This window comes from Salvelinus sp. IW2-2015, unplaced genomic scaffold, assembly GCF_002910315.2.
Source record: "Salvelinus sp. IW2-2015 unplaced genomic scaffold, ASM291031v2 Un_scaffold4520, whole genome shotgun sequence".
Taxonomy (NCBI): Eukaryota; Metazoa; Chordata; class Actinopteri; order Salmoniformes; family Salmonidae; genus Salvelinus; species Salvelinus sp. IW2-2015.
The window spans coordinates 7,528-21,048 of NW_019945790.1; the positions used below are offsets into that span (position 1 = coordinate 7,528).

At 42.9% G+C, this 13,521-nt stretch overlaps 1 long non-coding RNA gene across 1 annotated transcript; it reads right to left on the reverse strand.

The window, feature by feature from the left end:
- Positions 1 to 8,809: 8,809 nt before the first annotated feature.
- LOC139026353 (uncharacterized) lies at positions 8,810 to 11,218 on the reverse strand. Its single transcript, XR_011478131.1, has 3 exons — positions 11,129 to 11,218; positions 8,939 to 9,033; positions 8,810 to 8,884 (listed from the first exon to the last, which is right to left on the reverse strand). It is a non-coding gene; the product is annotated as an uncharacterized lncRNA (long non-coding RNA).
- Between the last annotated feature and the right edge of the window lie 2,303 nt (positions 11,219 to 13,521).

Genomic DNA, 13,521 nt, shown 5'->3' on the forward strand with positions numbered 1-13,521 from the left:
TTGGTGCATTGGGGGGGTTCATTCTTTGGTTGTTGGTGCATTGGGGGGGTTCATTCTCTTGGTTGTTGGTGCATTGGGGGGTTATTTGTGTGGGGTTCATTCTCTTGTTGTTGGTGATTGGGGGGGGTTCATTCTCTTGGTTGTTGGTGCATTGGGGGTTATTTTGTGGTGGGGTTTATTCTCTTGGTTGTTGGTGCATTGGGGGGTTCATTCTCTTGGTTGTTGGTGTATTGGGGGGTTATTTGTGGTGGGGTTCATTTCTTTGGTTGTTTGGTGCATTGGGGGGTTCATTCTCTTGGTTGTTGGTGCATTGGGGGGGGTACATTCTCTTGGTTGTTGGTGCATTGGGGGGGGGGTTCATTCTCTTGGTTGGTGGTGCATTGGGGGTTCTTGGGGTGGTGGGGTTCATTCTCTTGGTTGTTGGCTGTTGGAGGGTTCTTTGGGGATGTAATTAATGTGTGTTTTTTATTTTTTCTCCGGGGTGGGTGGGGGACTGTGGGAGGGGTCTCGATGGTTGAGGGACAGCTACTGTGGGGGGATCTTGGAGGGTTCGGGTTTCACAAGATTGTAACTCATGAAAAGGAAACTGACATATTTCATATACTATCATGCACACGCACCTCCACATAAGGATGGTCTTGTTGCGGAAAGACTGATACATTTTTTGATAGTGTATTGATGCTGTTTGTTTGTCCTCATGTTCTAATCCTTTATGTTACCTCCCTTCTTGTGTTTTTTGTAATAAAAAAATATAATAAAATAAACGAGTCCATTATGACATAACCGGAGAGGCCACTCAGCAAGATAGAAGCCACTGCTCCAAACCTCCATAAAAAGCCAGACTACGGTTTGCAACTGCACATTGGGGACAAGATCTATACTTTTTGGAGAAATGTCCTCTGGTCTGATGAAAAAAATAGGAACTGTTTTGGTGCCTATGTACATTGTATGTTGGAGGAAAAGGGGATGCCTTGCAAGCGAGAAACACCATCCCAACCGTGAAGCACAGGGGGTGGAGCATCATGTTGTTGGGGTGCTTTGCTGCAGGAAGGACTGGTGCAATTCACAAAATAGATGGCATATGAGGGAGGAAATGATGTGCATATATTGATGCCATCTCAAGACATCAGTCAGGAAGTTAAAGCTTGGTCACAAATGGGTCTTCCAAATGGACAATGACCCCAAGCATACTTCCAAAGTTGTCTCAAAATGGCTTAAGGACAACAAAGTCAAGGTATTGGAGTGGCCATCACAAAGCCCTGACCTCAATCCTATAGAACATTTGTGGGCAGAACTGAAAAAGCGTGTGCGAGCAAGGAGGCCTACAAACCTGACTCAGTTACATCAGCACTGTCAGGAGGAATGGGCCAAAATTAACCCAACTTATTGTGGGAAGCTTGTGGAAGGCTACCCGAAACGCTTGACCCAAGTTAAACAATTTAAAGGCAATACTACCAAATACTAATTTAGTGTACGTAAACTTCTGACCAACTGGGAATGTGATGAAATAAAAAAAAGCTGAAATAAATCATTCTCTCTACTATTATTCTGAAATTTCACATTCTTAAAATAAAGTGGTGATCCTAACTGACCTAAGACAGGGAATTTCTACGAGGATTTAATGTCAGGAATTGTGAAAAACTGAGTTTAAATGTATTTGGCTAAGGTTTATGTAAACTTCCGACTTCAACTGTATATACAGTGAATCGCCCATAAGTTTGAAAAAATGTAGATATGATTTTTAGGCCATATCACTCTGCCATTTACACTGATCGTCCTAGCCCCTGTACTCACCGATCGTCCTTGCCCCTAGTCCTGCAAACATACTGACTCAACTCCAGTTCACTTTAATAATGGAAATTGATGGAAATTGATCAAAATGTATCACTAGCCACTTTAAACAATGCCACTTAATAGAATGTATATGTATATACTGTACTCTATCATCTACTGCATCTTGCCATCTTTATGTAATACATGTATCACTAGCCACTTTAAACTATGCACTTTTATGTTTACATACCCTACATTACTCATCTCATATGTATATACTGTACTCGATACCATCTACTGCATCTTGCCTATGCCGTTCTGTACCATCACTCATTCATATATCTTTATGTACATATTCTTTATCCCTTAACACTTGTGTGTATAAGGTAGTAGTTGTGGAATTGTTAGGTTAGATTACTCGTTGGATATTACTGCATTGTCGGAACTAGAAAGAACAAGCATTTCGCTACACTCGCATTAACATCTGCTAACCATGTGTATGTGACAAATAAAATATGATTTGAACGCACCGATCGTCCTAGCCCCAATACCCTCTACACACATCGATCGTCCCTGTACGCACACCGATCGTCCTAGCCCCTGTACGCACCGATCGTCCTAGCCCCTGTACGCACCGATCGTCCTAGCCCCTGTACGCACCGATCGTCCTAGGCCCTGTACAAACCGATCGTCCTAGCCCCTGTACGCACACCGATCGTCCTAGCCCGTACGCACACCGATCGTCCTAGCCCCTGTACGCACACCGATCGTCCTAGCCCCTGTACGCAAACCGATCGTAAAACCTAGCCCCTGTACGCACACGATCGTATCCTAGCCCCTGTACGCAACACCGATTCGTCCTAGCCCCTGTACACACCGATCGTCCAGCCCCTGTACGCACACTTGATTCGTCCATAGCCCCTGCTTACACCACGATCGTCCTAGCCCCTGTACTCACATCGATCCGTCCTAGCTCCTACGGGACTGTTAACTACCCATTGGATACATGAAATTGGGGGGATAAAAAAATGGTTTTAAAAAAAAAAATCATAAAAGAAAAAGTTGTGATTTTTGAGATCAAAAAACCTGAAGGATAAAAACTTGGGGGAAATCAGTCTTTTTTTGCTGGTTATCAAGTATTGATTTTTCCAATTTCTGCCCTCTAGAGTATTAGCAGAAATTTACAAAATGGCAGTGAAAATCTGCAAATAAATAAAGGTCGTACTTTATTTTAAGTCTATTTTTTGCCACTTTTAACAGGCTACAATAAATCTATCCAAATCATGTAAAATTTCAAAATCAAACTTTCTTCGTCACATGCGCTGAATTAGAACAGTGTAAGAACCTTACTGCTTGAAATGCTGACTTTACAAGCCCTTAACCAACAGCCCAAGTTCAGCACAAGAGTTTAAAAAGAAATACTTTACTCAGATAAACTAAAGTAAATTATAAAAAACACAATACATAACCTACAAGGCTAATATACAGGGGTACCGCAGTCAATGTGCGGGTTTAGGTTAGTATGAGGCTATATACAGGTGGGTACCAGTCAATGTGCGGTGGTTCAGGTTAGTAATGAGGCTATCATACAGTGGGGTTAAGCGTTAGTAATGACGGCTATACAGGGGTGTCCGAGTCAATGTGCCGGTGGAATTCGGTTAGTTAATGAGCTTATATACAGGTGTTCAGATACTGAGTCAATTGTGTGGGGTTCAGGTAGTCGAGTCATTTGTATATGTAGGTAGGGGTGAATGGCTATGCATTATGATAAATAACAGTGCAGCTAAGCAGCAGTTGTACAAAACAATGGGGGGGGGGTCGTCAATGCAAATAGTACGGTGGCCATTTGATTAGCTGGGAGGTAGAAGCTGTTAAAGAGCCATTTGGTCCTAGACTTGGCGCTCCGGTACCGCTTGCCGTGCGGTAGCAGAGAAACAGTCTATGACATGGGTGACTGGAGTCTCTAACAATTTTTGGGGCTTTCCTTTGACATGCCTAGTATATAGATCCTGGATGGCAGGAAGCTTGGCCCCAGTGATGTACTGGGCCGTACGCACTACCCTCTGTAGCGCCTTACGGTCAGATGCCGAGCAGTTGCCATACCAGACAGTGATGCAACCTGCTCTCGATGGTGCAGCTGTAGAACTTTTTGAGGATCTGGGGACCCATGCCAAATCTTTTCAGTCTCCTGAGCGGGAAAAGGTGTTGTCGTGCCCTCTTCACGACTGTCTTGGTGTGTTTGGACCATGATAGTTATTTTGACTATGAACACAAGGGCATGCTAATTTAAAAGATGGCTAGTCATTATTAGCCTGGTTCTGTATGGAATAGAGGCACATTATGGAACACTAACGAAATGGTGCAACCAAATTATGTGCTGGTGCCACCAACTGAAAAGGTTGATAGCACAGTAGTAATGTTACGGTTGTTTCCGAAGCTCCGAGGTATGCATCGACATTGCTAAGCAGTTTGCTTCGAAATAGTGTGCTAATGCTTGTATCACTTTATCAGAAATACGTGATCAATGACGTCCGATGCTTAGTTTTGTCGAACAACCACCCGATTGGTTTGGTAGAAGACAAAAGGCCACACTGTGCTACGGCATGTGCGACGTCATTTATAATAATTTGGCTGTTCTAAATTATTTTTGACCAGCAGGTGCGACTAGCCCCTATATAGCAGTGTCCCCAACACCATTTCTGAGTCCTAACTAGCCCCTGGGCTTACCCCATATAGTCTAGACCAGGATGGGGAAAAACTCCAGTCCTCTGAGGCCTAATTGGTGTCATACTTTTACCCCAGCTAATAACCAACTAATCATGATCTTCAGTTTAGAATGCAGTCAGTTAATCAGCTGTGTTTGTTAGGGATGTGGGAAAGCGTAACACCGCTCTGGCCCCCGAGGACCGGAGTTGACCATCCCTGGTCTAGACAGAGCAGAGTGTATTAAAATCAGAGTACATGCATTGTTCTGTTGCAATGTACATCGATCACCATGTGTACATAACTCGTTTCTAGCTATTACAGGTAACACATGCTGCTGTGTCAGATGGAAACATATCGTAATAGTGAACTAGTTAGTTAACGTTAGCTAGCTAACTACCTCGTATAGGTAAAATATAACAGCAGGTTAATTACATAACAATACATTACTCGTTAGATCTGGTCCGTCGTGCAGATAACTTGGTCGATGGACCGGATCTAATGACTAACGTTAGCGAGCATATAGTCAGTAAAACATTACAACTCCGGGATCGTAACATTACCTTCAGAAGCACGTCTGTTAGATAGACGAAGCACCAGCCGCCCAAAACACACACCACGAGCGGCACGGGAATCATGGCGAGAGGAAGAACAGACACATACAGGGGGAAGAAATATAACACACTCAATCTCTATACGGTTACAGAGAAGCTCATGAGTCTATATTGTCGCTAACCGACTGTTTACTGAAACCTTCACCACTGTGCGACGCCACTTCCGGGACGATGACGCAAGGCAAGAGCAGTCGATAAGCTCAGACGGTAAAGTGTAGAATGATCGTCCGGGTAAATGCCGGTGTGTTGCCGAACATCTCCCCCCTGCCAGAATCCCCCCCTTCGCGTCAACACTCACACACTCAGTTCTTCATTGCTGGGACTTGCTAGTTGAGATTTCTGCTCTTCTCTCCGTTCTCAGTTTAGCCTACATTTCACTGATCTTAGTAGCAGAAAGCATTTTTTTATTTGTGTCCTTCAAGGCAGCTGTCAATGATCACGTTAGGCTGCGTTTCATTTTATTTTTATGGCAGTTTGATTGCGGGGGAGGCACTAGTAATGTCTGCAGTTTTCGAATTGGCTATTTGTTTAAAGTGTATTAGTCTATAAATACATTTATTTTCCAAAATTCGTCATCTCTCCCATGTCTTATTCGACTAGTAGTTGTTCTGAAATGTTTATATCTTGCCTACATTTTACTCCCTCTATGTTTAATATAACACACATACATTCATTATTCATTTCGGTTGCCTATCCTGACGAAGTTTGTTCTATAGAAAGTATTTGACTGATGTGTGCCACAGAAAGTATTTGACTCTAGTGACAAAATTAAGGAAAATATAAGGGGGGTTAGGGTTAGTGTACCCTCTGTATTTAAAGAAGAAAACGTCCCTTTTTCAGGACCCTGTCTTGCAAATATAATTCGTAAAAAAACAAATAACTTCACAGATATTCATTGTAAAGGGTTATAACACTGTTTCCCATGCTTGTTCAATGAACCATAAACAATTAATGAACAAGCACCTGTGGAACAGCCGTTAAGACACTAACAGCTTACTGGCGGTAAGCAATTAAGGTCACAGTTACGAAAACCTAGGACACTAAAGAGAACGTTCTACTGACTCTGAAAAACACCAAAAGAAAGATGCCCAGGGGCCCTGCTCATTTGCGTGAACGTGCCTTAGGTATGCTGCAAGGAGGCATGAGGACTGCAGATGTGGCCATGGCAATAAATTGCACTGTCCGTACTGTGAGACGCCTAAGACAACGCTACAGGGAGACAGGACGGAAAACTGATCGTCCTTGCAGTGGCAGACCACGTGTAACAACACCTGCACAGGATCGGTACATCCGAACTTCATACCTGCGGGACAGGTACAGGATGGCAACAACTGCCCGAGTTACACCAGGAACGCACAATCCCTCCATCAGTGCTCAGACTGTCCGCAATAGGCTGAGAGAGGCTGAACCGAGGGCTTGTAGGCTAGCCAACTAACGTTAGCTAACGTCGTTAGCTCATTTAGCAGCTAATTTGAGTTAGCCTGCAATGTTGCTAGTTAGCTAATAATACGTTGTTTTTTTACATTTTCGAAATGTATTTGCTTACTTGAATAGGTTCTCCATGTGGACAACTGGAAACAGGGCAGCAAAGGTTCCTTGTCACCAGAGCGTTTTAGAGGATATTACTATTGAACTATTTACCCATTAGATAACCAGACCTTCATACAAACTTGCTATGCTGAATTCTTGACGCACAATCGAACATGCTGCCATATGCATATGTGAACATTCCCCGTCAGTAGCCAGTTGCTTTTGAGCAGTTACTTATCCACCTAATTTTAAAACTCTTTTAAAACTCGGAAAAGATGGATACAACTTCCTCAATGGGTATTATCATAATTCATGTGCCCCACTAGAAATCCCTGTATTACCATGTTTCTGTTAGCTGATACATCATATTACTGTCCTGTTAATGTGCCTAGACCGTGTAGGCTAAACTGCTGAATAAAAAATAAAACATAACTGATCCAAATGGGTTCCCAGTCAGGCAGGCTAGATGCACTTATTTTGAAGTGATGAATATTCATTCAAAACTCCAGGCTTTTGAGTGGTTATTCAAATAACATAGGCTATTCACAGCAGTTTACAGCCCAGACTAGAGTGTTGTACTCACTTGAAAACAATAATAACATTCTTCATTACATTGTGTTGTTGTAACCTAGGTAGGACACATTTCTTGTCCCTGAAAAACAGAAACAATAGAGTAGCTTTCTGAGCTGCACAAGTCCCCCTGACTGCAGGGTGCAATGTGGGCAGAGTCAAACGGTTGGCCCCGCCCACTTTTTTTGACCATCTGAATTTTGACAGTCACACACTGAACACAAACTGAACAAACACACACTGAACACGAACACAAACACACACGTTGAATACAGACATATTTCATTTTTGAAGATCGTAAGAAATATTATATAAAGCGACACCAGCAGATGTGTTGTAACACTTCTTACTTCATGCTATATTTGAGACTAGCTACTCATATTGTTGCAGTGAACAACAGACTTGTGTATGTCATGTACTGTTAAAAGTGTTGATAAATGTTATAACTTTGTAATTATATTATTTCATTGAGCATATACTGTATATATACACACACACAGTTACTACCTGTCCTGATTTATAATGCTATTTACATCCCTCATGAGAATGGAGACATACTATACCATATAGACATACTGACAAGCTGAATATATTTTTACATTAAGTTATACCAGCTCCAGTAAAGAGATCAGAGACTCGGGTGACTTCTACATCATCTTTACTAAACAACACAATTAACAACTGAAACAATTAACACAGCAGACAAAACCATGGTTTGACCACTCCTCAAAAATGGCTTCACGCTCCTCAGAAGAGACAGTAATGTTCTTGCTGCCTCCCCATAGAACATCTCATCATCTCTCTGTAACACGAATGGTTCCTTCAGGATAATATTTTCCTCTTCATCCAGGCCATCATACAACTGTAGTTGTTTAAGGGTTGTAATGCGGTCTTCCCCGTCCATCCCAATTACACTATGGAGGGAAACGGTGCCTTTAAATGTTTGGAGTTCACACCACCTTGTTGCCTCTGGGGTGTCCCTTAGAAGAGCATCTGTTAGGAGTTCACACCACCTTGCTGCCTCTAGGGTGTCCCTTAGAAGAACATCTGTTGGGAGTTCACACCACCTTGCTGCCTCCAGGGTGTCCCTTAGAAGAAATCTGTGGGAGTTCACACCACCTTGCTGCCTCTAGGGGTCCCTTAGAAGAGCATCTGTTGGGAGTTCACACCACCTTGCTGCCTCCAGGGTGTCCCTTAGAAGACATCTGTGGGAGTTCACACCACCTTGCTGCCTCGGGTGTCCCTTAGAAGAACATCTGTTGTGGAGTTCACACCACTTGCTGCCTCTAGGGTGTCCCTTAGAAGAGATCTGTTGGGAGTTCACACCACCTTGCTGCCTCTAGGGTGTCCCTTAGAAGACATCTGTTGGAGTCACACCACCTTGCTGCCTCTAGGGTGTCCTTAGAAGAACATCTGTTGGGAGTTCACACCACCTTGCTGCCTCTAGGGTGTCCCTTAGAAGACATCTGTTGGGAGTTCACACCACCTTGCTGCTCTAGGGTGTCCCTTAGAAGAACATCTGTTGGGAGTTCACACCACCTTGCTGCTCTAGGGTGTCCCTTAGAAGAACATCTGTTGGAGTCACACCACCTTGCTGCCTCTAGGGTTCCCTTAGAAGAACATCTGTTGGGAGTTCACACCACCTTGCGCCCAGGGTGTCCCTTAGAATAACATCTGTTGGGAGTTCACACCACCTTGCTGCTCTAGGGTGTCCCTTAGAAGAACATCTGTTTGGGAGTTCACACCACCTTGCTGCCTCTAGGGTGTCCCTTAGAAGAACATCTGTTGGGAGTTCACACCACCTTTGCTGCCTCCAGGTGTCCCTTAGAATAACATCTGCTTCCTTGAAGAAAAGGAATAATAAATATTGAGAAGTAGTGCCTCATTGGACGATCAAGTCAAATTACACCCCACGTTCACAAACCATGCCAAACAAAATACACTACTACTACTAAAGGGTTTTCAGTGATATCTAGAACTACTCAACAAGTCATCACAACTATTATATCTCACCATGCATCAAGCCTTCAGCGTTACACACAGTAGTCTACATACCCAGTTCACCATGCTACAAGCCTTCAGCGTTACACACAGTAGTCTACATACCCAGTTCACCATGCATCAAGCCTTCAGCGTTACACACAGTAGTCTACATACCCAGTTCACCATGCATCAAGCCTTCAGCGTTACACACAGTAGTCTACATACCCAGTTCACCATGCATAAGCCTTCAGCGTTACACACAGTAGACTACATACCCAGTTCACCATGCATCAAGCCTTCAGCATTACACACAGTAGACTACATACCCAGTTCACCATGCATCAAGCCTTCAGCATTACACACAGTAGACTACATACCCAGTTCACCATGCTACAAAGCCTTCAGATTACACACAGTAGACTACACACCCAGTTCAACATGCTACAAGCCTTCAGCATTACCACAGTAGTCTACATACCCAGTTCACCATGCATCAAGCCTTCAGCGTTACACACAGTAGTCTACATACCCCAGTTCACCATGCATCAAGCCTTCAGCGTTACACACAGTAGTCTACATACCCAGTTCCCATGCATCAAGCCTTCAGCATTACACACAGTAGACTACATACCCAGTTCACCATGCATCAAGCCTTCAGGCATTACACACAGTAGACTACATACCCAGTTCACCATGCATCAAGCCTTCAGCATTACACACAGTAGACTACATACCCAGTTCACCATGCTACAAGACCTTCAGCATTACACACAGTAGACTACACACCCAGTTCAACATGCTACAAGCCTTCAGCATTACCCACAGTAGACTACATACCCAGTTCACCATGCTACAAGCCTTCAGCATTACACACAGTAGACTACATACCCAGTTCACCATGCATCAAGCCTTCAGCATTACCACAGTATACTACATACCCAGTTCACCATGCTACAAGCCTTCAGCATTACCCACAGTAGACTACATACCCAGTTCACCATGCATCAAGCCTTCAGCATTACCCACAGTAGACTACATACCCAGTTCACCATGCTACAAGCCTTCAGCATTACACACAGTAGACTACATACCCAGTCCACCATGCATCAAGCCTTCAGCATTACACACAGTAGACTACATACCCAGTTCACCATGCATCAAGCCTTCAGCATTACACACAGTAGACTACATACCCAGTCCACCATGCATCAAGCCTTCAGCATTACACACAGTAGACTACATACCCAGTTCACCATGCTACAAGCCTTCAGCATTACACACAGTAGACTACATACCCAGTTCACCATGCTACAAGCCTTCAGCATATACCCACAGTAGACTACATACCGTTCACCATGCTACAAGCCTTCAGCATTACCCACAGTAGACTACATACCCAGTTCACCATGCATCAAGCCTTCAGCATTACACACAGTAGACTACATTACCCAGCCACCATGCATCAAGCCTTCAGCATTACACACAGTAGACTACATACCCAGTTCACCATGCTACAAGCCTTCAGCATTACACACAGTAGACTACATACCCAGTTCACCATACTACAAGCCTTCAGCATTACCCACAGTAGACTACATACCCAGTTCACCATGCTACAAGCTTCAGCATTCCCACAGTAGACTACATACCCAGTTCACCATGCTACAAAGCCTTCAGCATTACACACAGTAGACTACATACCCAGTTCACCATGCTACAAGCCTTCAGCATTACACACAGTAGACTACATACCCAGTTCACCATGCTACAAGCCTTCAGCATTACCCACAGTAGACTACATACCCAGTTCACCATGCTACAAGCCTTCAGCATTACCCACAGTAACTACATACCCAGTTCACCATGCTACAAGCCTTCAGCATTACACACAGTAGACTACATACCCAGTTCACCATGCTACAAGCCTTCAGCATTACACACAGTAGACTACATACCCAGTCCACAGCTCGCCGTTCATTTTGTTTTCAGTATCGCTCTAGAAAGAAAACAGATTGTGGTCATTAAGTAATGGAACCTCTAGGGATGTGTGTCAGAATGCACCTTACTTTAGCTAATAGCCTATACAGTACCTGATCCTGCAAGCTGGATGCTGATGTGACATGCTGGGACTTCTTGGGGGGGGGTGTCTTCTACATCATCCTGAAATATATTGGAAGGGAGGTTAGTCTTTAAACATTGGTTTTAGACTATACCACTTATCACATGAGGGTGGGGGGTTAAGTCTTTAAAACATTGGTTTAAGACTATACCACTCATCACATGATGGGGGGGTTAAGTCTTTAAACATTGGTTTAAGACTATACCTGTCACGTTCATTTAGAGATGGATTGGACCAAGGTGCAGCGTGGTAGGCGTACATTTTACTTTTATTTAAATGACACCGAAAAAACAACAAAATACAAAACGAACGTAAAGCTACATGCAGTGCAGAAAGCAACTACACACAAACAAGATCCCACAAACTAAAGGTGGAAAAAGTATGATCCCCAATCAGAGACAACGATAGACAGCTGCCTCTGATTGGGAGCCAACAAAGAAATAGAAAAACTAGAATGCCCATCCAAATCACACCCCGACCTAACCAAATATAGAAATAAAAAGGCTCTCTAAGTCGTCAGGGGCGTGACTATACCACTCATCATATTGAGAGGGGGGGGTAAGTCTAAACATTGGTTTAAGACTATACCACTCATCATATGAGAGGGGGGGTAAGTCTAAACATTGGTTTAAACTATACCACTCATCATATGAGAGGGGGGGTAATCTAAACATTGGTTTAAGACTATACCACTCATCATATGAGAGGGGGGGTAAGTCTAAACATTGGTTTAAGACTATACCACTCATCATATGAGAGAGGGGGGGTAAGTCTAAACATTGGTTATAAGACTATACCACTCATCATATTGAGAGGGGAGGGGGTAAGTCTAAACATTGGTTTAAGACTATACCACTCATCATATGAGAGGGGGGTAAGTCTAAACATTGGTTTAAGACTATACCACTCATCATAGGACACCTCCTACCTGTAGTGTGTTTTGTTTTCTCCGCCTTTATCCATCTTTCAACTTCTCTTCTTCAGACCTTAGTGAGTGAATGACATACCATACAACTACTGTGATTATTATTATTTGACCATGCTGGTCATTTATGAACATTTGAACATCTTGGCCATGTTCTGTTATAATCTCCACCCGGCACAGCCAGAAGAGGATTGGCCACCCCTCATAGCCTGGTTCCTCTCTAGGTTTCTTCCTAGGTTTTGGCCTTTCTAGGGAGTTTTTCCTAGCCACCGTGCTTCTACACTTGCATTGCTTGCTGTTTGGGGTTTTAGGCTGGGTTTCTGTACAGCACTTTGAGATATCAGCTGATGTCCGAAGGGCAATATAAATACATTTGATTTGATTTGATTTGAATATATGTTCATTTTGAATGTATGTCATGTCAGTCTGGCTACAGTGAAGCAAGTGATTTTAAGGATGCAAATGAAACGTTTTTATAATTTTCAAGACTTACGGCACGGGACATTTCTGCAGGAGAACCAGGCACCACTGTCGCCTAATTTGCTGCACGTTTTCCTTTGAAACAGAAAATCACACAATCGGATGGGTATCCCAAAAAACATTACAACCACTATTGATGAGAATTTCCTACATACCTCAGTGAAATCACACTGTGCTTCCAGTGCAAGTTAAGGTTGTTAAGTTTGATAGTTATGATAACAACAATAATGATAATAGTAAATCATAATAACACTCCCCCAGGAATATATTTCAGGATCTAGAAGACTGTATGTGAAAGTAAAGAAAAAGTCAAATTCAACAGCTTTTTATAGTCCAGCATCCATAACAGTTTTGACCACAGTTGGAAGTGAATTATTCCAAGTATTTTTCAGTGTTTCAAAGCAATGTGCTTTCACTCACGTGCCAAAAATATTCCCTTGGACAGTGATTCATAGCAATGTGTACTGACTGCTTTCTTCGTGAATGTGTTTGAAGTTTTTCTTATTTAACTTCAGTTTGCAGTGTGGACAAGTTACAATGACTTTTCTTGACTTGCCATGTATGTTGGGACCAGGTGATTTTATTATTGTATACACTAAACTCAGCAAAAAAATAAACTTCCTTTCACTGTCAACTGCGTTTATTTTCAGCAAACTTAACATGTGTAAATATTTGTATGACATAACAAGATTCAACAACTGAGACAAAAACTAAACAAGTTCCACAGACATGTGACTAATATAATTTGAATAATGTGTCCCTGAACAAAGGGGGGGAGGGGGTCAAAATCAAAAGTAACATTCAGTATCTGATGTGGCCACCAG